Source organism: Cydia splendana, chromosome 20 (genome assembly GCF_910591565.1).
Source record: "Cydia splendana chromosome 20, ilCydSple1.2, whole genome shotgun sequence".
In the NCBI taxonomy this organism is placed as follows: Eukaryota; Metazoa; Arthropoda; class Insecta; order Lepidoptera; family Tortricidae; genus Cydia; species Cydia splendana.
The window spans coordinates 13,816,834-13,841,704 of record NC_085979.1 but is presented as its reverse complement, the minus strand read 5'-3'; the positions used below and the strand labels follow the sequence as shown (position 1 = coordinate 13,841,704).

The 24,871-nt window shown below is 36.9% G+C and overlaps 1 protein-coding gene across 1 annotated transcript in view; it reads left to right on the top strand.

Annotated features, from left to right (window-relative positions):
- Positions 1-24,871, top strand: part of LOC134800535 (inactive dipeptidyl peptidase 10) — a 460,887-nt gene that overhangs the window by 79,162 nt on the left and 356,854 nt on the right. The gene's annotated exons all lie outside the window — the stretch shown is intronic.

Genomic DNA, 24,871 nt, shown 5'->3' with positions numbered 1-24,871 from the left:
ATTGGATTAGTGAAGTCTATTCATGGTCCATTCTGTCCTAAACAAAAAAAGTTTAGCCTCGCGTGGGAGCGTGGCTTGATAAGGTTTAATTTACTCTTTGTTAGCTTTCTAGTAGGTTTTTATTTGAGTAAGTTGTCCGTTTTATTTTGCACACGTTTTTTGAGGCAATTGCTAAACGAAGTACTTCATTAACTACTTTATTCATTCTTCACTTCAATGGTCAACGTCTTTAGACAGTAGGTAGACCGAACCGAATCGGTGCCCAATGTGAATATTACATGGGTTAAGTGTCATTTTTGTAGACCGCCATAAGACTACTTTACAGTAAAACAAAGAGTTCTTTTCACTGGACTCAATGGTAGGACATTACACCTAAAATCTCCTCTCATTCGCGCTCTAAAATTTCTGTCATGGGATTCTGAATGTGATTTGTTTGCAAATCGATGGGCAATTGTATGTAGTATCTGTCTGAAGTATTGCGAGGCGATGGATGGTAGTGGTATTTTATAAAACTGTTTTTGTAAAGTGTTGTGTACCGTAGCGTATAAGTTGACTCTAAATTGTACAGTGATTTGGTTTATACTGTCAGACTGTATAAGTTTTGTTTGAATAAATTAATAAATAAATTCCGGCTAATACCTTTTGTCCACATTTTGAAAAATTCGTAAGAAAAGTAGGTTTTTATGTCAAAGTCACGCTTTTCACTTCGATTAGTCGATTATGTGCGGACTGTCTAGATAATGTGCTACAATATATAAACAAAGTGAGACTATGACAAGGACAAACAATAATAGCGCTTTCTCTGCTACTCCTATTGAAAGTTCCATTAGACCATCCTGTTCGGTCATTTCTCCCCACCCACATGTCTTATATTCTTGGTAAATGACGAGAAAAGGTGACATCAACGTGTTGTGACTGTCACTCACACGTCTCGCCAGCCTGGGCACAATAATGGATCATCCATGAAATATATTTAAGGTAACACCTCCAATGCAAAGATCCGGGAACGTAGGTATTCAATTATGGGATTTATCTTTCCTTTGAATGGGGTTACATGATTTGTTTTCCCTATTGTTGATATAAAAGTTAAGGTAATGTTGTTTTTAAGGACATAAATGTAGGTACGTATAAGTATAATGTTTGTCTAATACCATGTCACTTGAATTTAGCAGAATTTCATGTTTTCATTGAGTTGAAGGCAAGGTAAAAGCTAGAAGAGGAAGAGGAAAACTACGAGCAAACGATATACAAAAACTTACAGAAAACTCAAATGTTGTGTCATACAGGGACCAAAAAAACTTAGCCGAGGATCACGTAAACTGGCGTCTACTCCACCGACAAGAGTCACGCTCTAAAATTATGATGATGTGAGAGTGACAGACATATTTGGTTTGATTTTGATTTCATTTACACGAAGCGGGCATATCACTGACCTTCAAGTTGACCAAATGAATTGAAACTAGTGATGTAACAAGCTTAACTATAAAAACCCGGTCAATGTCAGTGAGTATTCCTACATATCAGGCGAACGCGGTTTGGGCGAGGAATTTTCGTATAATCCCTTGTTCGCAGCGAGACTGTTTACACAGGAACTGTTTTTGCGCACAATTTCATTTGTTTCCTGAAGTAAAGTGATAGGATTGTGTTTGAATTGAAACAGAATAAAACGCCCACGCAAAGCGTCAACAGGAAGTACTCAAACTGAATTGTACTGTGTTTGATATCAGTACGGATATGACGGTCGCTCTTATCTACGTGACAGCGTGATAAAACGATGTCCGTCACTTTCTATCCCGCGATGTTAAAAAGTGACAGTTATTTTATCACGTGGATAGCGATGGATCTACAGGTGTCATTCCGTTTCCGACTGTAGACAGTGACCACAAGTTTCTCTGCGCTTTTTATTTAATTGTTATAATACCTTCGCCCACACTGTCCACCTGGTGGACCTTATGCCTTCTATAATAAGGTTATAACTAGTGGCTCTGTGAGCTCTAGACCTCGCGAGCATAGCTTATTGGGACCTTGCACGTGCAAACAAAAAAAAATGTTTGCAAAATGCGCCATGATAGTTCTTAGCTAAGCTGACGAAATTCGGCTACTCATTCTCGAGTAAAAACTATATATCTAAATACCGCCTAAACCGGCAATTAATTTATTCTGCATTTTTTGTCATTTACTATGTAAATATGTGTCAGAAAGAAAATACTCTTATGATATCGATACGACTATTTGTTTAAGCGCGAGGTATCACGACTCCTCCATTTTTAAAAATTTCCAAAAACCGGATCGACAAAATTTTTTATTATTCATAGAATCTGGTCACAAAATTTCACGAGAATCGGTTAAGAATTATGACCTGTGGAGTCGAACATCCGGACATACAAAAGCAAAATGCCCGAGTCAAAACGTAGACCTTCGCTACGCTTCGGTCAATAAGAGTGCTGCTCTTTGTACCTATATTAAATTAAATAGGCTTTATTTAAAAAAACCGGGCAAGTGCGAGTCGGACTCGCGCACGAAGGGTTCCGTACCATAATAAAAAAAAACGACAAAAATGCAAAAAAAAACGGTCACCCATCCAAGTACTGACCACGCCCGACGTTGCTTAACTTTGGTCAAAAATCACGTTTGTTGCATGGGAGCCCCATTTAAATCTTTATTTTATTCTGTTTTTAGTATTTGTTGTTATAGCGGCAACAGAAATACATCATCTGTGAAAATTTCAACTGTCTAGCTATCACGGTTCGTGAGATACAGCCAGGTGACAGACAGACGGACGGACGGACGGACGGACGGACAGCGAAGTCTTAGTAATAGGGTCCCGTTTTACCTTTTGGGTACGGAACCCTAAGCGGAAAAGTTAAGCAACGTCGGGCGTGGTCAGTACTTGGATGGGTGACCGTTTTTTTTTGCTTTTTTTTCCGTTTTTTTTTGCATTATGGTACGGAACCCTTCGTGCGCGAGTCCGACTCGCACTTGCCCGGTTTTTTTTTCATCAATAGATAAAATATTATTTGATCAAAGAAATTTAAAAATTTAAAAAAACTTTCTATTAAAAACCTCACTCAAATCAGTTCATCCGCTTAGGCAAAGAGAATTTAGTATTATCAAAGGTATGGGCGCCATCGCTCGAAAAGATACCTTTACCCTATTATACCAAACCTTTGGCCTATGTCGTGTAAATGGCGACACTTTTTGACATTTAACTTTAACACAACTCAGTGAAAGAACAATGATTCAAGTCAAATGGCGTTCTAAAAGTTTTAGTCAGCTGTCGAAAGATGGCAGAAAATTTACTGTGGCTACAAAAATTACTTTGACAATCCGCCTCCATATCTTTGGTTTATGAGTTACGATGCTACAGACTGACACACAGATACACGTTAAATTTGTAACGCCCCTCTTTTTCCTCCACTCTCTCGGATTCCACTCATAGGAACTGTTTGAGAGACATCGCATTAACGGAATTTAATCCGGTAGATGCAGAAAGTCAGATGCGACTACCTAAATGGTAAACAGATATCAGTCCGGAAAGCCATCACACGACGTGTGCTACAGGACTAGACTAACTGAATTTCCGGAAATCCGGGAAGGCCTTTGTCCCGGATCGGCCGCCAAATCGGGTTACGGCGTTCGGTGCACGGAATGAAAATGGATATTGCCGGCCGGAATGTCATTACTGAAATGTTTTGCTGCACATCGGGGGCAGGCATATTATTTCTACTATGTAAATGTGGGGAGGGTGTGTGGATATTCGGTAGATTTAATTTGTAACTAAACTGAAAGTGCACTAAAATACTGGAGTAGACATAATTTATTATATTTATGACATATGTAAATACTTTAAGTATTATCTTTAGTTCACGCACGTATATCTATTTAAAGGCCCGATAAAAATGTGACCGAAAGGTACACTTTAAATGTAGGTACCTGATTCTAATATGTGCCAACACCTTAAGCGGATAGTAAAAGATTAACCAATATTACTTTCAAAACTGCATTTAAGAGATCCATCAAAGTTTTAAACACTTAAAGTAGTGTTAAAAACTTTAATTCTTCCGACGTGAGATTCAATATCGAATGAAGTTGGATCAAATTGTAGTTGAAGTTGGAAGTGAGCTTGGACTAGTTTAAGTGATGAACGGATGAGCGGATCACTTTGAAAATACTGAGATTTAAAACGGTGTCTCAGACATTACGGTTTGTAATTAAAATGAACTCTGGAACTACGGGAAGAAGATTGAAATTTCGTTGACTCGAAACTGTTAAGAGGAATCGTATTGTGCAAAACGTTTGTGGGAATTTTCTGGGCGCATTAATTTATTTTAGGGAAATATTATTTTATGTAAATTTTACTTAAATTGATTAGCAACATTCTAAAACATCTATAACCTTAAATACACGGGCGTATTTTAATGATAGGTTAAGAATTAGATCTGGATTAGATATGGATCTGATCTATCAGTATCAAAAGTGACGTTTTTGGTTGAAGAAATGTCACTTTTAATCCTGCAGATCAGATCCATATCTAATAAGCTCTATATTAGATATGGATCTGATAGACGGCTTCTAGTGACAAGATTTTTCTTTACGTATACCAGTGGTAATGGTAATACCTAAATGTCTAAATTTAAAAACTTAATAAATGCCAAGTATTTTAAACGTATGCAGTGTGCTTAAGGGACGACGACCGCTCAAGGGTGGCTCTCGGGGCGATGCAAATCTATCTCCTCAGGAAATAGATCGCCGCGTCAGGCCAAAGTGAGAGCTCCACGTCAAATACTTCCATAATGCTACGTTTACACGAACTTAGAGCTATTATATTAACAATTGCAGCATCAGTATTCAATTTACAAGTAACAAACAGTTGTTGCAGAACAAGTGGCTTGGTGTAAGAGGTATGTTGTAATAGACAACGCTTTAACACAACTCGACATTTTACCTACATGTTTGGCGCTTAGTACAAGCAAAGACATATATGTAACTTCGTATAAGATGAATAAAGTCTAAGGAAAAAACGTGCCTCGGAAATCAAGAAAACCTATGCTCGGTTAGATGGCGTGACGACACCGTTTCATATTTAACAATTTTAACACATAGATATCAGTGAATAAACATGGGTCAAAATGATATAAAAATAATAAATTCATTTATCCATATATATACATTTTTTTGATAATTTTATACGTTTTCATTTTGTGTTTTAGTCGTGTGTCAATAGATGGCAGTAAATTTACTCTGACTACAAAATTTACTATGACAGGACGCCTCTATACTATCTATTCTCTTTGGTACAAGCAATGAGTTCTATTCCTTCGCGCTGGCAGTTTTAGTAAACGAAGCATAAATTGTATATGCTTCAGTGAGGCTTCAGTATACCATCTCGTCTTCAACTTAAAAAGTAAGTATAAACTGGCCAAGTCCCTTCGTTAGTGCACACTTTGCTTTTATCTTGACTTTTACCAGCACATTGCGTACGATTGATTTATATTTATGCCTATGCCAAAGTGCAGTTATCTAGCGGTCACTAAGAAATCAAAATTACTATTATCAACATACACATAATGTAAGGTAAAGTGACTAAGGTACAGGGGGGTAATTTAGACTGCGGGGTAATTTAAACTAATCGAAATACCTTCCATGTTTTACATTATTAACTAGAGTGCCATATATGTGTTGTGTGTGACTCTAGTTAATAATGTAAAACATGGAAGATATTTCGATTAGTTTAAATTTAATTACCCCGCAGTCTAAATTGCTCCCCTGGCGTATACTAAATATTAGACTTGGTGACTAAGCAGACTAATCTAGTCACTAAGCTCATGTAATCCCACCATAATAGCGAAAGAGCTCAAGTATCGTTGTAGGGATTTCATGTTTGATGAAACGGCAATAACGCTGGTAAATTCGTAGAAAGGTGTCGCGTTACACCGATTCCGTGGCAACTTGGAATCCGATGCCAGTCATGCTTACCCGACTACGTAGTCAAAAGGAAAACTTATGATTGGTGTTTTATATTGGTAGGTAGTTTTATGATTTGTATTTTAATTTAAAAGGTATGTTGCGGATGTCATCATTGGTTTATTTGGGATGAAGCATGTTGCTGTTGCTGATTTGTATTCATAGCCACCTGGCGAAGCCTATTGCGAATAGTTTACTAGTTTTACGAATGTAAACTGGATTATTTTGAAGGATTTGTTTTGGTCAATAAAAAAAAACTTTCATGGTTTATAGGTGTCTTTGTATCATTAAAAGAATTGTATGGTTTAACTTGCTTATACATTTTTAGCCACTTGCGTGAAATTTCGGAGAGTTGTTGTAGGTCACAATTTTCAAATAAATTAATTCGATTGGTCCATAAGTTGTTCGCAGAAATCGCGAAGCGTCTGGTTCACGTAACTGGTGATCGAAGAGCTGGCGGCTACCTCGCACAACGTATCAGCATTGCGATACAGCGAGGAAATGGCGCCAGCATCCTTGGTACAATGCCTCAGGGGCGTATTTTAGATTTAAGCTAGTTATTAATTTCGTTTAGTAGTACCATTGTAAATATATTGTATGTAAATAAATGATTAAAAAAAAATCGATTAATAAGTCGGTTGATAGTGAAGGTGCGTATTATCACGTAGCGTAGTAAAGAATGGCATGTCAAATGATTCGTCTTTATGGCCCAAATGGCATAGGATACATTATTGATCAAGGAAAAAACTGGTGAGGCAAAGGCGAACCAAACCCATGAGGATTGGCGTCTTCACACATATCTTCGTAGATGTATATTTTGATTTAATACGATGTTTTTGGTTAGTCAACGTTGTGACGGTCTTTGCATAGCTGTGGAATGTAAACAGCATATAAGTAAGGTAAGTACCCCTATTAACGAGGGGGTTAAGCAACTTTTACAAAGACAGCCAAAAATGAAACATACGCTGGCTCTGTATGAACAAAGACATATTTTTTTATGATAATTTGTACATCGAAATTTATATTTCATTCGTTTTTGGACTTGTTTTCGCCAGTTATATAGAAAAAAATAATTATTAAACTTAAAACGTCGAAATCGCCTATTACCGTGGTAATTGATCATTGATACCCAAATACCGCGGATAAGGGTTCCTTTCTACGAGGGTAGATAAACCCATCGCATGTTTAGTTCCTTCTTTATATACCTACTTATATTTATTTGACAATAGTAGTTAAATAAATAGTAGGGGTTATATTTAATCAGTCCAATCATAAGATTCAATTAATATATTTTTAGGTAAGTCTATAAGGAAAAATAAGAGGATTTTTATTAGTAAAATATAATTATTATGAAAGTGAATTCCTTTGAGTCTACTTACACCTACTAACTACACTTTGATAATAATATATATGTGGTCGTATCAATAATACATGCTGTATACAAGTATTTACATAAAACAACATAAAATAAATAAATATAAGGGGACATCTTACACAGATCGACATAGCCCCAAACTATGCAAAGCTTCAACAATGGATACTAGGCGACGATATACATACGTATATAAATAAATGCAAATTTATAAAATAAAAATAATAATTCAGCCTATATACGTTCCACTGCTGGGCATACATTATATATTATATACCTACATAGAAAACACCCATGACAGGAACAAATATCTGTGTTCATCACACAAATAAATGCCCATCAACATCAAATTGATCCAGTGATACAAAATATGTGAAATCGAATACTTATTAAAATAAATTAATATTGGATGTACTTACTGCATCTTTTATTAATAAGTAATAACACATAATCCAAACATAATTTTAAATTAATTAAAAACTTAACTTGAATATAAATATAAACTAAATATGTATAAAATAAACAACCTACTGAATCCCGTCCCGGGCCGCCCCCGACGCAAAGGTGCCCATCACGCTCGCTGCGTTGCCGCGTTGGATTGCGATTGTATGTTGGTGTATTTTTTGTTGTAATTAAAATAATACAATAGGTTTTATAATAATTATATTATGAACCTATTTATTTCCGACCAAAGTTGTAGGTGGGTCGGTATTGGGTTCCCATAAATCTTATTACCGAGTGATGTCTTTTGTAACCATCGCTAAACGGTTTAATTCACATTATTGTAAAACTCATTTACGACTGATAAAAATAAATAAAGATCGCGTATATTTTGAACACAATCAAAATGGAAGATACTAAATATTACGAAACATTGTATAAAACAGACTTGACAGCCATGCTTTTGTTTTTATATCAATATTTAAACAAGATTCTCATATAATGGTTTCTAGGGAAACCTCCAGTTAAGTGCTTAAAACTGTAGTTAAAATTAAGAGTTCTTGAATAGATTTCATACCACGTTAATAGCTCTTTAGCTTTATAGACGGTTAAATATTTCAATAACATCAAGAGTTAAGGAAATATGTATTTACATAAGAATATATAACCCTTCGAACTTAAAATACCGTTTCCGCTATTACCGAGGTATACCTCGAAATTAGGAACCACACCAAAAAATGGAACCCAACACCGAGGTTTTTAATTTCCTGTTTTTTACTATTGGCCAGCAAATATTTACAAATTGAGGATTTGGGAACCATACATATCATAATTAAGAATTGATATAAAGTCTTAGTCTATCTATAATATTCACCATTACTATGAAAATCTCTAAATAAAATACGCGTTTGCTTACTTGAGGTGTTGCGCGTTAGTATGGAGCATTCAAATCCTTCGCCCCCGATGAGTTAGTTTACGGTTTTCGAATTGTTTACTTTGTGTTTCTTTAATAGTGCTATACTTATTCGACAGTCAATAGAGAAGGCTTTATTTGTGTGTACTTCAATTTTAAAAAAGTCAATAGGCTTTCTTATACAACGCCTATTTGTACATACCGCGGTAATCAATGCCGATTTTAATGGGCTCGTTAATAGGGGTACTTACCTTATATCGGGTGGAACAGAACGAGGGACTTTTATGCAAACGGGGAATTGTTTAGGCTTACGTACTTTATTTTTCACTTAATAATCACGTTAATATTTCTAACCGTTTTTGAGATACAGTTTGTTAAACATTATTGCAATAATCTGTATAACAAATGCTTCCAAAGTCTCCGTCGTATACTTAACAGTAATAATGGGTGCAGACCAATACAATGGGCCGCTCCGATACTAGAGGGAACCCCGCTTTGATCCACCTCGAGAGCCAGGCTGCATAAAGCTGCGCCTAGTCCACAGGATGAGCGATTTTTCTTTTAATTTCAAATATTAAAATAAAAGTAAATAACAAGTAAAAGTCAGGACACTGCTAGATAACTGAGAGGTAGGTAAGGAAGGAGATGGATTCGTATGGAGATGGATGGCAAAAACGGAGGTCGTGCATTTGAACACCGGCTGGTAACGACGATATTTGCGTAAACCGTATTTCATAAATTTATTTATATGACTTACCACATATAAACTAACATTTGATATTTACCAGGAGTTCTCGTAGCGGAATATATTCCAAGAAAATCAGACTGACCCCAATATGCTTAGCTATTTCTATGAGTTAGAAGGTCTGATGTTAGTCACGTTCATAGGTACATATAAGGTCCTAAGGTCCCTCTCTCTAAAGATAGGTTACCGAGCGGACTCCGGGCTTACTCGGTACAAAAAGTAGTAACATTATTATAAATACTCGACTACCCGTTCACTCCTTTGGCATGTTTTGGTTAAGAGTACGTAGTCGTAAAATCACATAGATAATGGTATGTCTGGTATGACCGATCTTCTTGCAATAAATCGCTATGCTAATGCCAGACCATGGCATTACGTAAAGTGTCCTCGATACTTTTACAGCGACGCGACGGCGCATAATATGCTGCAGCCGAATGCACTCCAATATCGACATTTCGTATATTAAATTCTGAAAATTGTTCTACACTATGTACTGAGTTAGCATACAGTACACTCCTTAGTCTTTAAGAACTGTATATTGTATAACACTTTTTTCAATACATTATATTTGTATTTTGTATTTGTATACATAAGTAGTTTTATGTGAATAAAATTATTGAAATAATTCTTCTTAGGCGGCAGCTCCAACTTTCTCGCTGTACCTACCAGACTACATAAGTTAAATCGGATGAGATAATAAATAAACACACGGCTTTAGTTACTATTTAAGGTCGAAACCTTAGTGTTAGCCAAAAGCGCCTAACCTATGACCTGGGTTCGATTCTAGCCGTGGGCAACTGGACACTGGAGGCACTAGTGACTTTTTTTACGTCAGTAAAATTATAAAGGTTTAGTAGGTACTGTAAAGGATTCTAACTAGCCAGTCACTGATCAAAAATGCTTGAAAGGTTGCAAACCTTTACAATACCTATATGATGCCGAGAAAAAAATCATCTGTACACGAGTAGATTCTATTTTTTTGTATCCCCTTTGAAAGAGCACAGTGATGTTCATGTGCCTGAGATCGTTAGTACCTGGCTTCCAATACCGATGAGGGGCATTAGGGTAAATAGTTCCACCCCTCCCTCCATAGATAACGCATCCCGCATTCAGTAGGCGCAGCTCATGATAATATCAAATGTGCCACAGTAGTTCTTCTGATAACAGTAGGGTACATTGTAAGTTACAAGTAACATGACAGAAGCGCGGTTACTGCGAGTTGTCAATGCACCGCTTAGTTTTTGTCGAGACGAGGCGATGCGGTCCCGATGCGACCTCGATGCGATACCACTACACGTCGAATAAAGTAAACAACGGTTTGTTCTATCTATAATGTTGCTGATCACTTCAGGCGCTTCCAGGATCATCAGTGGCCTGCGGGTAAGAACCACTGTAGCTAGTCACGGCAAAAAGTTCAAGGCTCGGTAACTTAAACAATTACCCACTGCTTGTGTCAGGATACTGTGCCCAATGGAACACAAAGGTATCCGAATTCGGGATCAGCATACATTATTGAGAATGTAGCCGAACGTTACACCATGTATTATTAGGCTAACTTGACCTTACCTTTTTGATATCCCATACCAAACAGAGGTTACGACCTTCACCTCTAAGTTTCTCTTTATAAGCTTTTATTTAACTTGCAAGGGTCGTGGTGTAAGTAAATTACGATCAACCGGGGGGTATTTGATGATGCCGAAATTTCGTGTACCTAAATAGCAGGTATTTTCAGGGGATATCTTAAAAATAAATAAATAAAACAGCATTAATTTTCGGATGTATTATGTTATATAATTCTACTATATTAGAAGTCGAAACATGTTCGTTAATAACTCTCTGGCTTTCCCTCAATTTAACTCAGGTTACTTTAACGATACAATATAAAGCCGTAAAATCAACTTTTTGCTATTCAACTATTGAGATTTACTTATTTTATGTCAAAAAACACGAATCTTAGCAAAGCTTAAGCTTAGCTTTTATTTGTCTAGGACTTTTAATTTTTAATTTACAAATTATGAAAAAACATGTTGGAAGCCACGTTGAAAAATTTGAAACTGATTCATAGCACATAAGAATATTTTTTATTTTGATTTTCGACAGCTTGGACATATCAGCACGTTTATTGCAACGATTTATGCAACAATGAGGAAAGACATTTTATTTAGATATTTTCCTGGTAGAGACTTTATTCTTCATGAATTAATCAGTAATATGTATGACGTCGTTTTGTGCAAATTATTGTTTGGAGCAAGAGCAAGATTTAATTAATAATAATTAATAATTATGATTTTTTGATTACATTCTGAATTACAATACGATCTACTTAACAGCTCCGCATCATATATATAAAAGTAATTAAGTGGCTTGACTCTTGGACTAGCCTCAGCGACTTAAGATCTGCTTTTTCAGTTACATACAACCAAAAGACGACTATATTCGTTTTATTGTACGGTTCAAAGTCCAGTGACGCAATTCGACGCCAAACGGCTAAGTTCGTTGCGGTTGGATGCTTCTTGAAAGTCGGGTCGTAATGAATAATTATGAATAATAATGGACTCAATCGGTACTCGATTATGAGGGCCTTGGGGTCAACAAATACAGCGATTTTTAATTAAAACCTGAGCAGAAGCTTAGAGTTTAGTGGAAAGATTCTTTGGTACTCGAACGATGAAGAGTAAAGGCCGATTTTCCGCTCTTGACACAGCATTGCAACAATCATCCGTCAGGTATGCAGTGGCCATTGGTGATGATGATGTACCTATGTATATAATAATTTTGGTTGCAATATGGATAGCTTAAATGAATTAACAGATTTGAGGTGTCGTTAATAAGATCTATTTCTCTGTTGATAAATTGATACGGACTGTAGGGAAATAGTAAAGTAATCAATCACTTGAGTGCCGGCAGAAGTGAAAACTCAACTACATTGTAACTCAAAATATTAATAACAGGGCCATGTAGTGCAAAATGTCTTCAGCACTATGTATAATTGAGGTTAACGCCATCTAGCGTTGTATCGTCGCATTACTTGAAACCCCTAAGCACATCACTGAGGGTACTACTGGTACTACCGTTATATTAATACCGTTTTGAGGGAATCATTTTTTCCCCACCTCAAAAAGTGCACAGCGCCACTAAAGAAGTTATCACTTCAAAAAATTAAATATCATTTATTATCAGGCAACTAAGGCCCATAGATGGAACCATGCTGCGCCCGTTGGCCTCCGACACGAGTTCACGCCATAGCTTTACTGCGTATATTTACACCTAGTAATACAAAACTACCTAATTTTTTCTATGAGTTTTAATTATAAATTAATATAAGCGTGGTACTAAGATACACGCAATACCTATTTCTTTCCCTTGTATTTACATTAGTTGAGGTTTTTCTTTGTATGCTCGGACCAGTTTGCCTCCCCAGTCCTGCTGTTGACTTTCGGTGCCTCCGCGTTGCGAATCCTGTTTTCTCTCCAAGTTACTTAGCATCTTTGGCTAAGTAGTTTAATTTCTTGTATACAAAGATTACAAACTGAGTCCTCCGCATATATTTTACAGAGTGTGTATTTTTTACTCAACTAACAAAGAACTAAGTTTTTCTGTAGGTATACTTTGTTACGAACTAAAACTAAGAATAAATGCTATCAACTGTTTCTGGTAATAATTAGTTACAAAGATGGCGACAGGAACTTTGCGAGAAAACTCAAACACATTTGCAGAGAAATGAGATTAGAACTGTGAAATTAAAGCATGTAATAAGAAACTTTTTGAAAGAAGCCCTATTTCATTAGACTGTTGTTTTGATAAGAAGCCAGACAATACACAATTCAAGTTTAAGATTTTGTGTTAAACAAGCCCAAGGCGTAGAAATGGCAGAAGTAATTCGTTAAGTCCCGTCCTAGACGAAAAAAAGTAATTACTCGGCCCCTTTTTTTCTGTCGCGCTCGAAATTACAGACATTATCTGAGATTGGGTCGCGACAGCTCAGTGAGTCTCATCGTTGACACAATTAAGTGACCAATCTTAGATCTTATTGCAGCGAGATAAAGTCTACATAGGGCCAGTGAAGCATGTTGATGTTAAGCTGCATCTACACCGCAGATGACTTGTGTGAACCAACACTGCATTTGCAATAGGGTAATATTAGTTAACTTACCTACAGCGGCTACAGCCGTAGTCGAACAATGAGATACGTCAAATACTAGATATTGAAACGATATGGTTCGGATATGTCAGTGTCAAACAAGTGTCAAAAGTGACGTTTTTGATCCAATCCGTTCCACAAAAGTTAACAGCGGTTACTTAAAACATACACAAAATGAGTCTTGTGGCGGTAGCATAGTCGCATTTTTATCGCTTGTCACCATGCCTGTCACGTTCTAACAAGTCTGTGAGTGCGAAAGTGACGGGCATAGCGACAGGCGATAAAAATGGAACCATGCTGCGCCTGTTGGCCTCCGACACGAGTTCACGCCAGTTGTCTCGATCCTGCGTAATCTCCCGCCAGTTATTGGCTTGGAGATCGCGCAAGTCCGCTTCAACAGCATAGCCCCAATTATATCTAGGTACGTACGTTTAGTATTTCATTTTCTATATTGGAGAAGCGTTCATCCACTATTCTCTTAACCTTTTCGACGCCGTGTCAAACACAAAAGCAGTCACCCGGACGCCACGTCACCGAAGTGTCAAAACCGAAATTGAACTTTATGCATATGCACTTAGGTCTATGTTGCTCTGTGGTCTGTGACCGATTTATCAGTCTTTGGCGTTGAACCTGCTGTGCGGATATATCGGTCATTGGCGTCCACAAGGTTAATGAATACTATAATTGCCCATGTCTAGCGTATGTAAAGTCCTGCTGATGACCTCTTAAACTCATAATACGTACGTTGCCTGGAGGCAGATGGGGCATTAATCAGTGCCGGTTTCACAGCAGGTAGCCGGTTTAAACTCAACTGCCGCAGCCAAACCATAGGCGCACGCGGTTTAAGAACGCTCGCCGTGGCTTTGCCATAACTGCCTAAGAACCAAGATAAAAAAAAATTGCACGCGGTCGAATGCTGATAGCGACCCTGCGGCACCCCATCTAAGGTGGAGTCGGCACTCGTTGGTGGTTTCAGACGGTAGTCCTATTACTGGTTAGTCCGTCATCCCCCCTGGCTCCCCCGGACCAGGTGGCATGCGTAAACGCATTTTCCCACTGAAAAAAATTAAATAAAAATAAAAATTGGCTGTATTTGACCGAACGAGCGCGAAGCGTCTCCGTTTCAGGATGGATATTAATTATTTCTTATATTTGGTTGTTTGTCTGACAGTTCTCCTCTACAGGTCACATTTAACACCAGATCTCCATAAAATTTTATAAATGCATTAAGTGTCTTACTTAATGCCCTAGAATCTATGGCCTAGATAGGGCAGAGAGCGTCCAGAGTGCGCCGCCATCTGATCGGTCTTGAGCTTCTTGCTCGAGTTCGCTTCAATTCTTCCTAATCGCCTTCGCCTCTGCAATAATATTTAGTCGGTCGACAGTTCTGCTTTGGACGGAAATGTTTCCGCTTTCCTTGGGAATTCCAGTCTCGGCTTGCCTCGGTATAGGTATGGTCAGAATCCCACTACAGGGTACTATCCTACTTGCGAGCACATCAGAGACAGCTAAAGAGTTGATAGCAGTCGCCGTGGCCGAATCGACCGTGGAGTTATTACAGGGTAGGTACTATGTATACTATTAGCTTGCAAAAGCTCTGTGAGCCGCTGGTCGTTTATACCTTGCGCCGCATTGAGCCTAGTAAATTGCGCCCGTTCGTCCGTGGCACCTGTAATCCACCGCCTAAATAAGGCACACTTAGCACTAATTGCAATGCATGATGGAGCTGCGGCTGCATTCTCATCAGTCTTGGCGTAATCAACTAAGGTGTAATAAATAGGGGATCCTATAGGCCACTTTAGTCACTGGATTAATCGAATGATCTCGAAAAGCGGTTCTAAAGGTACAACGGCGGCAAGTTCGTAAAACGGATCACTGAAATCAGAAATCATATTAGTGATAAACTTACTATTTAATGCAAAATCATAAAACGACAGACCCAATTTAAGACATAAAATATATCGGTACGTAGTTTTTGTTATGTCTGATCATACTGAGGGGTGAATATGTAAATTTGCTGTTCCGTAGGAAACATTGAGATAGTTGTGATTACATATTAAAAGTAGTTTAATATGTAATATTTTTTCCTCAGAGTATGATCAAACATAAATAAAACGTAAAAGGGACCACGACCACTGTTTTGTGTATTATATCCTTATATCGATAAATCTGTCTCATTTCTAACAATAACAGCTTATAGGTAGTAAAAAGCACGTGTGTATTCCTTTATTATACTTTTCATTCGTACTGTAAACAGTATAACAAAGAAATAATTACCTATAAATAACAAACTGTTATTTTAATAAAACAAAAGTAAACATAGGTAATATTTGCTGTTGAAATATCTTTATTAAATACTGCAAATACTATGTTTACTGAAATCTAAAACGGCCCTAAAACAGCGAAACCCGCACAAGTTTAGCCAACACGAATGTCTCATTTGCATGTGTGTGCACAACTCCTTAGCGCCGTGTGTTTAGGGTGTTCGTTTTACATACACTTATGACATACATATACAACATGAAATGTTGAAATAAGTATAATTTTTTCTTGTTTATCACAAAATTTTTAATAAGTTTTAAGTTTTAAAACCGACTAAAATTCCTCACGAGTTAAAATCTGTGAAACCGTTTGGGTTGTAAGGCGTACAAAAAAAGTAGTAGTTGCATGTAACATACAAAATTTGCACGTGTGATTATCTTACCTACCTACCTAATTCCCTACAAATATAATAATTTGATGGCGTAAACTCGTAGAGTATGAAATAATTTGTAACTAAACCTTCTACCTCACAAGTTAATCCTAAATAAGGCCACAAGACTTTACACCGTCCGACCGAAGGCCCGGTATTTAATTATAAAGCTTAAGATCTTAGGTGAAATCGTTGAGTGCTCAAATATAGTCGAGTTAATAAATATGTATACAATGTTCACCTTATTGCAATGGATTAAGGTGTATACATATGAATGAATTCGAAAGTACAAATCATAAAACACATAGTCTTAGGGTTAATTCAGAAACGTTGAGGTGAAAGAAGGGATGCTTTGAACCCCTCTTAGATTTTTTAACAGAATTCTTGGGGGTTTTAAATTATCAGAAACCTTATTATACCTATGTCCAGTCTATGTCCAGTAGGTAATTTAGGAAACCATCCCGATTATGGTTTTAACTTTTGACTTTCTCTTTCAGTGGCCAGGATAAGTACCTATGACAAGTTTTAATAACTTAAGAAGGCCTGTGATATTATTTTGGTGGATGTAAGCGACGTATAGTTTGGTACGACGGGCGTATCAATCAACGATTCGCGGTATTTCATGTGAAACATAATATATTACGTCGACATAATTTTGTGTTAAGGCGCCGACATTTTTGCATCTGGTTCCATTGTGATGAAACGTATTTGCTGCCAACAAATTTTGTGAGTGTTACATATATTATGGTGAATACACCGCACCGCAGTAAATTGCACTTAGTCGAAACAAATCTTTTCTGGTGTCATTCTTGACGCGCCATTACTTTTCGAGATGAAGGATTGTTATTCTTAAAGAAATTTCAAAGATGCGTGGAATTATTTAGTAGGTACTTACTTGCCATCCATAATGTTTATGATAACTTGTGTTTGTAAAATTTTTAAATAAATTTGTAGTCGTTGCGTATAAAGAGGTTGCTGTAGCTTAAAATATTGAATTACTGTCATAACTGACCGACCGAAAGCAGAGTTCGCTTTCAGCTTGGCCATAAATTCTTTCATGTTCGGAAGTTCTTGTCTACGGATCACATTTTTCAACCAATACTCGTCAGATTTTGTTGAGAGTTTTATTACAATATACATTTTTTTTTCGATTCAATTTTTTGGAAATGTTTGAAAGTGTCTAACTGTACAGTGTCACGTGAAACTATGAATGTAACATGGTGCGCATTTGGCCTTTTGTCTCCTATCCGGCAAAGTTAAATAGGCTGCGGAGGTAACCGCTCCCCGGGGGCTCGTGGGAACCTATCAAACTTGCTAATTGCTCGTAATAGCGTTAATCTTGCAAGACTCCACATCTCATGTAGAGATTGTGAAGTCAAAATTTTCCTGGAAGACCAGTTGCTTTTGAGTTTGTGACCAAAAAAATTTACATTTCACATTGGAGGTCATAGTAGATTCTTATATAAGAGATGATCAATTGTGTGTATTAATTAATCTTTGAACCACATATCATTATGTGTCGGCGGCTGATCGTAAAATCAAGCCGATCGTCAAGCTCCTGTGTAATGTTTTGACGGTAGTCACATCAAACTAATACAAGTAGAATAGGTTCATTAGGTTGCTTCAGATGCCCGAAGGGCAAACTGTCCAGAAGTCGACTCAGGGAACGAGACAATGATATTCACGATATGCATAGGAATTTCATAATCTGCCTGATTTTACGGTCAACCGCCGACATATACACCTGTTAGAGTCGGACCAAAAAAAGTCTGCAGTGGATTTGATACACGCAGTGCAAGTGTTATTTATACGTCATAATTTCATAGAAGTTTGACGTTTGAAATAACACTTGCTGGGTTATCAAATCCGCTGCGGACTTTTCTTGGTTTGACTCTATCAATACAATTCGTTTGTGAAAATAACTCTATTCCGTACGGGTAAATTTCAAACTCGAAGCGCATGTAGATCCCGTGTATACGATACGTGACTCATAACTGCGGTCGTGGCTGGATTTCGGCGTTCATTTTAAATCCTTTCAAAATCAGTGCACACCAGTTTCAACTGCTCCTAAATTTAAAAATCGAGATCAAGCATATTGAGTTTATAACGAACTTCCTTTTGCCTGCGATTTCGTCTGCAAAAATTAGTACATCCACTTCTATAAAAAAATCCACCCCACTTTTCACTCCCTTAAGGTTTTCGGCATGAAATCCTATGTCTTTCCCCGGAATTCAAAATATTTCCATACGAAATTCCATCGAAATCGGTTCAGAGGTTCAAACGTGAAGAGGTAATAGACAGAAAAACAGAAAAAGTTAAATACTTTCGCATTTATATCTTCCCTCATCCGGCCCGAGTTTTCTAACAATAAAACTACAAACTCCAATTTTCCAGCAATAGCAAAAAAACTTGAAAATATTTTCAATCATTTCATACGCTTACCCACGGCATTACTAAAACCATCCTTATTAATATAGACATACGGTATAAAACTACTTGTATGTGCGATGAGCGAAATGAATGGATTCCCGAATGATTGGAATGAGTGGACGGATCCTTTGACGCGGTTGGAATGGGGATTCAGTTTTATACTTAAGACGAAACAGGAGCTGAGTTTTAAATATTTTAGGTAAATATACCCGTCTCGCTAACGGAAGCGGCACCTAAAAGTAGTGCGATAAGGACAAGGCGAAAAATCCTGCGTAAAAATCTAAAAAATCGAGGTTTCGTACTCCTCTGTTTCCTCCTCCAAAACTTAACCAATCGTAACCAAATTTGGAAATCTAAATGATTATGAAATTATCTATGTCGGACCGTTTTGCTTTTTTGGCTAATTGATATCTATCTGTTTTGAATGCCACGCCTCTCATTGCGGCATAGTCAATTAGGCCATTTTGGCCATTTTTGAAGGGCTCTAGCGCCTTAAAAAACAAAAATATCAAAAAAAGCAAAACGGTCCGACACAGATATTGACAATATTAATCTGTGTTGAAAAAATCATTGCTCTAGCTTCAAAAACCACGGAGGAAAACGAGGAGTACGTTTGTATGGAGAAATAACCACTCCCGTTGGCTCTTAAACTTGTTTGGCACCGGATAGCTTTATAGAGTTCGATGGTTGGTTACCTATTACAAACTTTTATTTAACTTGCAATGTTTGTATGTTTCTAAATATGTAATATTTTTGGTAAAATACCTATACCCAGATAACCCTAAAACTAAAGAATCTTACCAGTGGATTTTTTATGATTTTTTGATATACCTACTTAGTTAGTATCAATAAGCCACGACATAAAACCAAAAATAAGCGGTATTATAACTCGGTTGGGATAAATGGGTTGATTATGATTACATGTTGTAGTTCCAAAATTGTTTATCTATTCAGAGCCCTTTTCTTTTTCAATTAGTCAAACATTCACACCATGGTCTAATAAAACATGGTCTTCTATTCCCAGAGTGACACAGGCCTACGTCACAATAATATTGCCACTTTATTTCAACATAACATGTTACATGAGTACATTATACCTATGGTTAATAAGTTAAAATATTTCTTTATAATTGTATAATTTTCATTGATATGTATTTTATCTTAAATTTTACAATAACACGTCATTTTTAATTATTCGTTAGCAATGTCTTCCGATTCACGAAAGAAATTTCAGACGTTCGGGTAATTCTGTTTACACTACTGGCAACACAGGATAGCGCTGTCACATTTGACAATTCGGATCTAGATAACTTCATGCCCTGACCGTCATCCTTGTCGAACGCGTGTTAATTGTTATTTCCTTCTCGCTCAGTGTCAGCAGTCGCAGTGTTTTCCAAACTTTTCACGTCGTAAGCTTGGTAATTAATGTGTAACTGTGAATTCATTTTTCAAACGTTTGTCTTGTATAGATAAATAAAGTTTAATTTAATACATAAGATTTGTTTTATTTTACTATGTTTCTACATGAATAACTTAAAATTAATGCCGTTAAAATAATTTTCACCGTTGGTTAAAATTCTCCCACATTTTCAAGTTTGAGAACCTGTAAACAGCATGATGACGTAGGCCTGTGTCAGTTAGGTCATTCGCGAATCTCGGAATAGAGTACCAGGCGGAGTATATTATTATACCATGATTCACACTCACAAACACTCACTGCTGTGGCGCAACGACCCGAAGTGGATCTTGGCCCAACATGACACCAAAGACCCTCATGTTATTCTGTCCAAAGCCGTTTCTGTTCATTCGACGGCGCCGAGTTCGCTAAGGTCTTTGTGCACTTTCGTCTCTCCAGCGGTAGGGCGTCCAGGCGGTCTTCGGCCACTTGGTACTCCAGAGTACGCCCTCCAGTCCAGACTGGACTGCGCGATCTTCCCTCATCCGGACTACGTGCCCGAGCCATCGGAGTCTGGCGGCTTTCGTTTCTCCAATGATGTTCGGCTCGGACACCAGATCTTCAATCTCCTGGTTCTTGCGGAGTCTCCAGAACATTATGATACTAAATTCAACTAAGTTTTTTTTAACATATAATAAACACAGTTTACCGCATATTACATCATTTGTTTTGTCCTCGTTTTGTGGCTATGATTAAGTATATGTTTTACCATATACATATAAAATACAGGAAAACTGGACATTTAGTTAAAGTATTGTTGCTGTACAATAAACAAGAGTGCTCTTTGAATCCTAGTTTAAATATTAAATTAGTATTTGGGGCTGTATCCTGAAATGCCTTTGATGATAAATAGTGATATCCAGAAATTCCTTTGATGTGAGATTGTGTGAAATGCAAATTATGTTGTTTTGAAGTTACCTATATACAAGGTGTTACATCAGCCACTGAAAGTGGGATAGGCACACGTTTATAGGTCATACTGAGCAACTTTTGCTATGGAACCAACCCCGAAATCGCGAAAAAAAAATTGTCTCTCCCATACATTTTGGCTGGCTGATGTTGATATCTTCTATGGGAGTGTCAATTTTTTTATCGCAATTTCGGGGTTAGTCCCATAGTAAAAGATGCTCAGTATGACCTATACAACGAGTACCCACCCCACTTTCAGTGGCTGATGTAACGCGTTGTAGATAATGAATGAATACTCAAATATTGGAAGCAAAATGCAAGGTAACTTTCGTTTATTAACTAACCAGTAGGGCTAAGATGGTCGCCTTTTTATCATCTGTTACCAATGCCTGTCACGTTCTAACAATTATGAAAGTGCGAAAGTGACGCATGACATGACATGTGATAAAAATGCGACCATGATATCCGTGCAGTATATAAGTGTATTATTTTGATACACCCAACCAAATGGAACCCAAATACGTTTTTTACTAAATGTTTGCAACATTGCAAATATGTTAACTGTACAGTCACCTGCAATAATATGTTACTCTTCGAAGGCCGCAAAAATATGTGACACGCTCTTATGGCTCTACAAATAAGATTGTGTCAGATATTTTTGCGGCCTTCGTTGTGTAACATATTATTATTGCAGGTGACTGTACGTACGTAGAAATGTACCTACCTCACAATTAATGTATAATTTAATAAGTTATTTATTATTTATTAGTGCAAACAAACTTAATAGGTACAATACATACTTAGAAACATAATTAAATAACTAACCTACAAAACTTAAAAACGAAATCTGAAAATAAATAAAACTGATAGAATAACTTGTAGAATTTACCTAGAAAATGTTGTGTGTAGTCACCAAAAACTTTGTGTTGGATGTTTTTGACCCCAAAAATATAACGATGAAACTTTCTGTTGTACTTAATATCAAGAGCCTTTCAAAACGATGGACGAATCAACAGGCTCAATAAATGTGCCTTGTTTTTGTTGTTGTTGGGAAATACATTGCCGCATATTTGTCATTGTTTACTTGAACACATTTTCCTTGGGGACAACGCAGTATGACTCTTTCTTCCATATATCTCCGTCGCTCAATATCCAACCCTTCACTTCCTTCCTGTTCATATCGTTTCTCACAGATCATTCATCTTTTCCTTGACATTGCTATATTTTGAGCAAACCAAACTGATGATCGGGGTCATCTTACTATCTTTTTCACTCTTGCGGCTGCGGCGACCATGCAAATGTGAATGAGAGATTTTTCACCGGTCGTCAGTTTTGTTTGCGGATAGTATACTTTTTACTGCCCCTTCATATTTGTTCCTTATGATCTTGATACGTTGACATTCAAGTATGTGTAATTATTTAAGTATATACAGAATTTATTGAAATAATAACTTTTAAATTAAAGTTAAGATACAAAACTCACCGCTTCGGGCAATCATATCATATCTATCGAATTGCAGATTGCATATGCCGGGGAGACAGGGATCCCGAAAGCAATGAAGATTTCTGTTCCATTTATTGCAAATTACCAAGGTACGTTGAGCGTAACAAATGTCTACACTACATCATAATTTTCCTAAACATCTATATATGCGTCTATGGGCTACGGTGATTACGTACCATCAGGCTAAGGTACCGTATGCTTGTTTTAATGCGTTATCATAAAGCGCCTTTTTCGCGAATATTCCTACAGAACTATAGAACAGTTTGCTATGTACCTATAGCCGAAAATGATTTGATTGTTCATTAAGAGCCCTTCAACGTGCACACTAGCGCCACTGCTAAATAATCGTGATTATTTAAATTTAACGAAAGATATTTAAAAAGGGGGCTGCTACGTACTGTATAATATTTTGCTTTGCGTGCTGTGTTGTCTATATAATATTTTGTATTTAAATACCTTTTGAATAGTACATCAGACTACTTTTTATGTTGCTGGATTCGTCAATCTATGAGTCCAAAGTTAAAACGGCCGTTTTTGTTTTGAGTTCATATATCGACGAATCCAGCAACATAAAAACTAGTCTGATGTATTCAAAAGGTACTTAAATACAAAATACGGTCAAAGGTACGTAGCGGCCCCTTTTTTAAAAATATCTTTCGTTAAATTTAAATAATCTCGATTATTAAGCAGTGGCGCTAGTGTGCACGTTGATAGGCTCTTAAAAATTGTATCTGTCCTAATTTGTGTTGGTCCTAACTGGTCACTGTTTTATTACGTTTCAGGTTCGACTGGTACTGGGGCAATGTCACTCGCTCCGAAGTGGAATATCTCCTCTTGAAATACCCAGGAAACTTCATAATCCGAGCGTGTAGTGATACCGATCATATACTCTGCGTGTCTTTTCGTCTAGACCCTAATTCTACAGTAAAAGGCACGACCAGCAGCTTTTCTCATATGAAATTGAAGCACTATAAAGGAAAGTTTTCCCTAGATAAGAAAGAGTATGTGCCAGTTGAGAATATACCAGAACATTGCCAAAAAGTAGGCAAAGAGACGAAAATTTTCAATGCTACTGTGCTAAAACAAGATGAGAGTACGGTACTTGAAATGGCGAAGGTATTTTGCAAGCAACGACGAGAGTCATGAATTTTAAATTTAAATAGGTACCTAATAATTTAATAGATCTCAATACGAGTATTTAATTTAACCACAGTAATAATAATAAGGACACATGTATCCTGTCAATAGTGATATTAGTTGTACTTTGTTGTTAATCTATATGTTGGCGGCCGATCGTAAGATCAGGCATATCGTGAAATTCCTAGGCATATCGTGAAACGTGAAAATCTTTGACTCGTTCCCTGAGTCGACGGAGCCCCGCTACGCGGGGCTCCTATTTCTGGGCAGTTTGCCCTTCGGGCATCTGAAGCAACCTAACGAACCTATCCTACCTATATATTGGTTTGATGTGACTATCGTCAAAACATTACGCAGGAACATTACGATCTGCATGATCGTACGATCAGCCTACGACATATATAATGTGTATGAAGTAATAAAAGTCACAATTTATAATTTTGAAATATTTTACTGGCATTTTCTATGTCAGCCTATTTAAATGACTGGTCTATTAACCCCTTTTAATATCGTAGGTATATTATTTTGAATTCTTTTGATTTCGACTTCAAATTAAGATGTAAATATTTTTGATTTTCGTTACATTCAAGTGTAAAAATATCACAAATCATCTCAAAAATATGTCCCATAGCTCTTATGTCAGCGAATTAAGAACTATGGGACATATTTTTGAGTAAGTTGTCTACACCCATATTTTTACCACTCGACTGCATACTCGTAATTACATATCTTTTTAATGCACGGATTGATTTTAATGATTCTTTTTTTGTTTGGTAGGTTGCACTCCAATAAACGTTTGTTACCTCTGAGTTAATATTGTCTTCGGTTACCGCGATAGTTACTCATGAAATAAAACTATTGAAACGGATGATATCGCGTATATTGATTCAATAGTATGAATTCAATATACGCGATATAATCCGTTTCAATAGTTTTACCTCTGAGTTACTTTATACAGCTGATTTGAAATAGAGTTCGATGTATATTTTTTTAAATACCCATAGCAGACATAGCGTTTTCCCTGTGGATTTCCTTTAGGCAGTGAGGAATTGAGGATCCGATATTTCTGTCATACATATTTTATTTAAAAAGCAAAACCATAATGGAAAATGTAATGGTTTTTTTACTACAGTACAGGCGACGACTGAAAAAAAATTTTTACATACC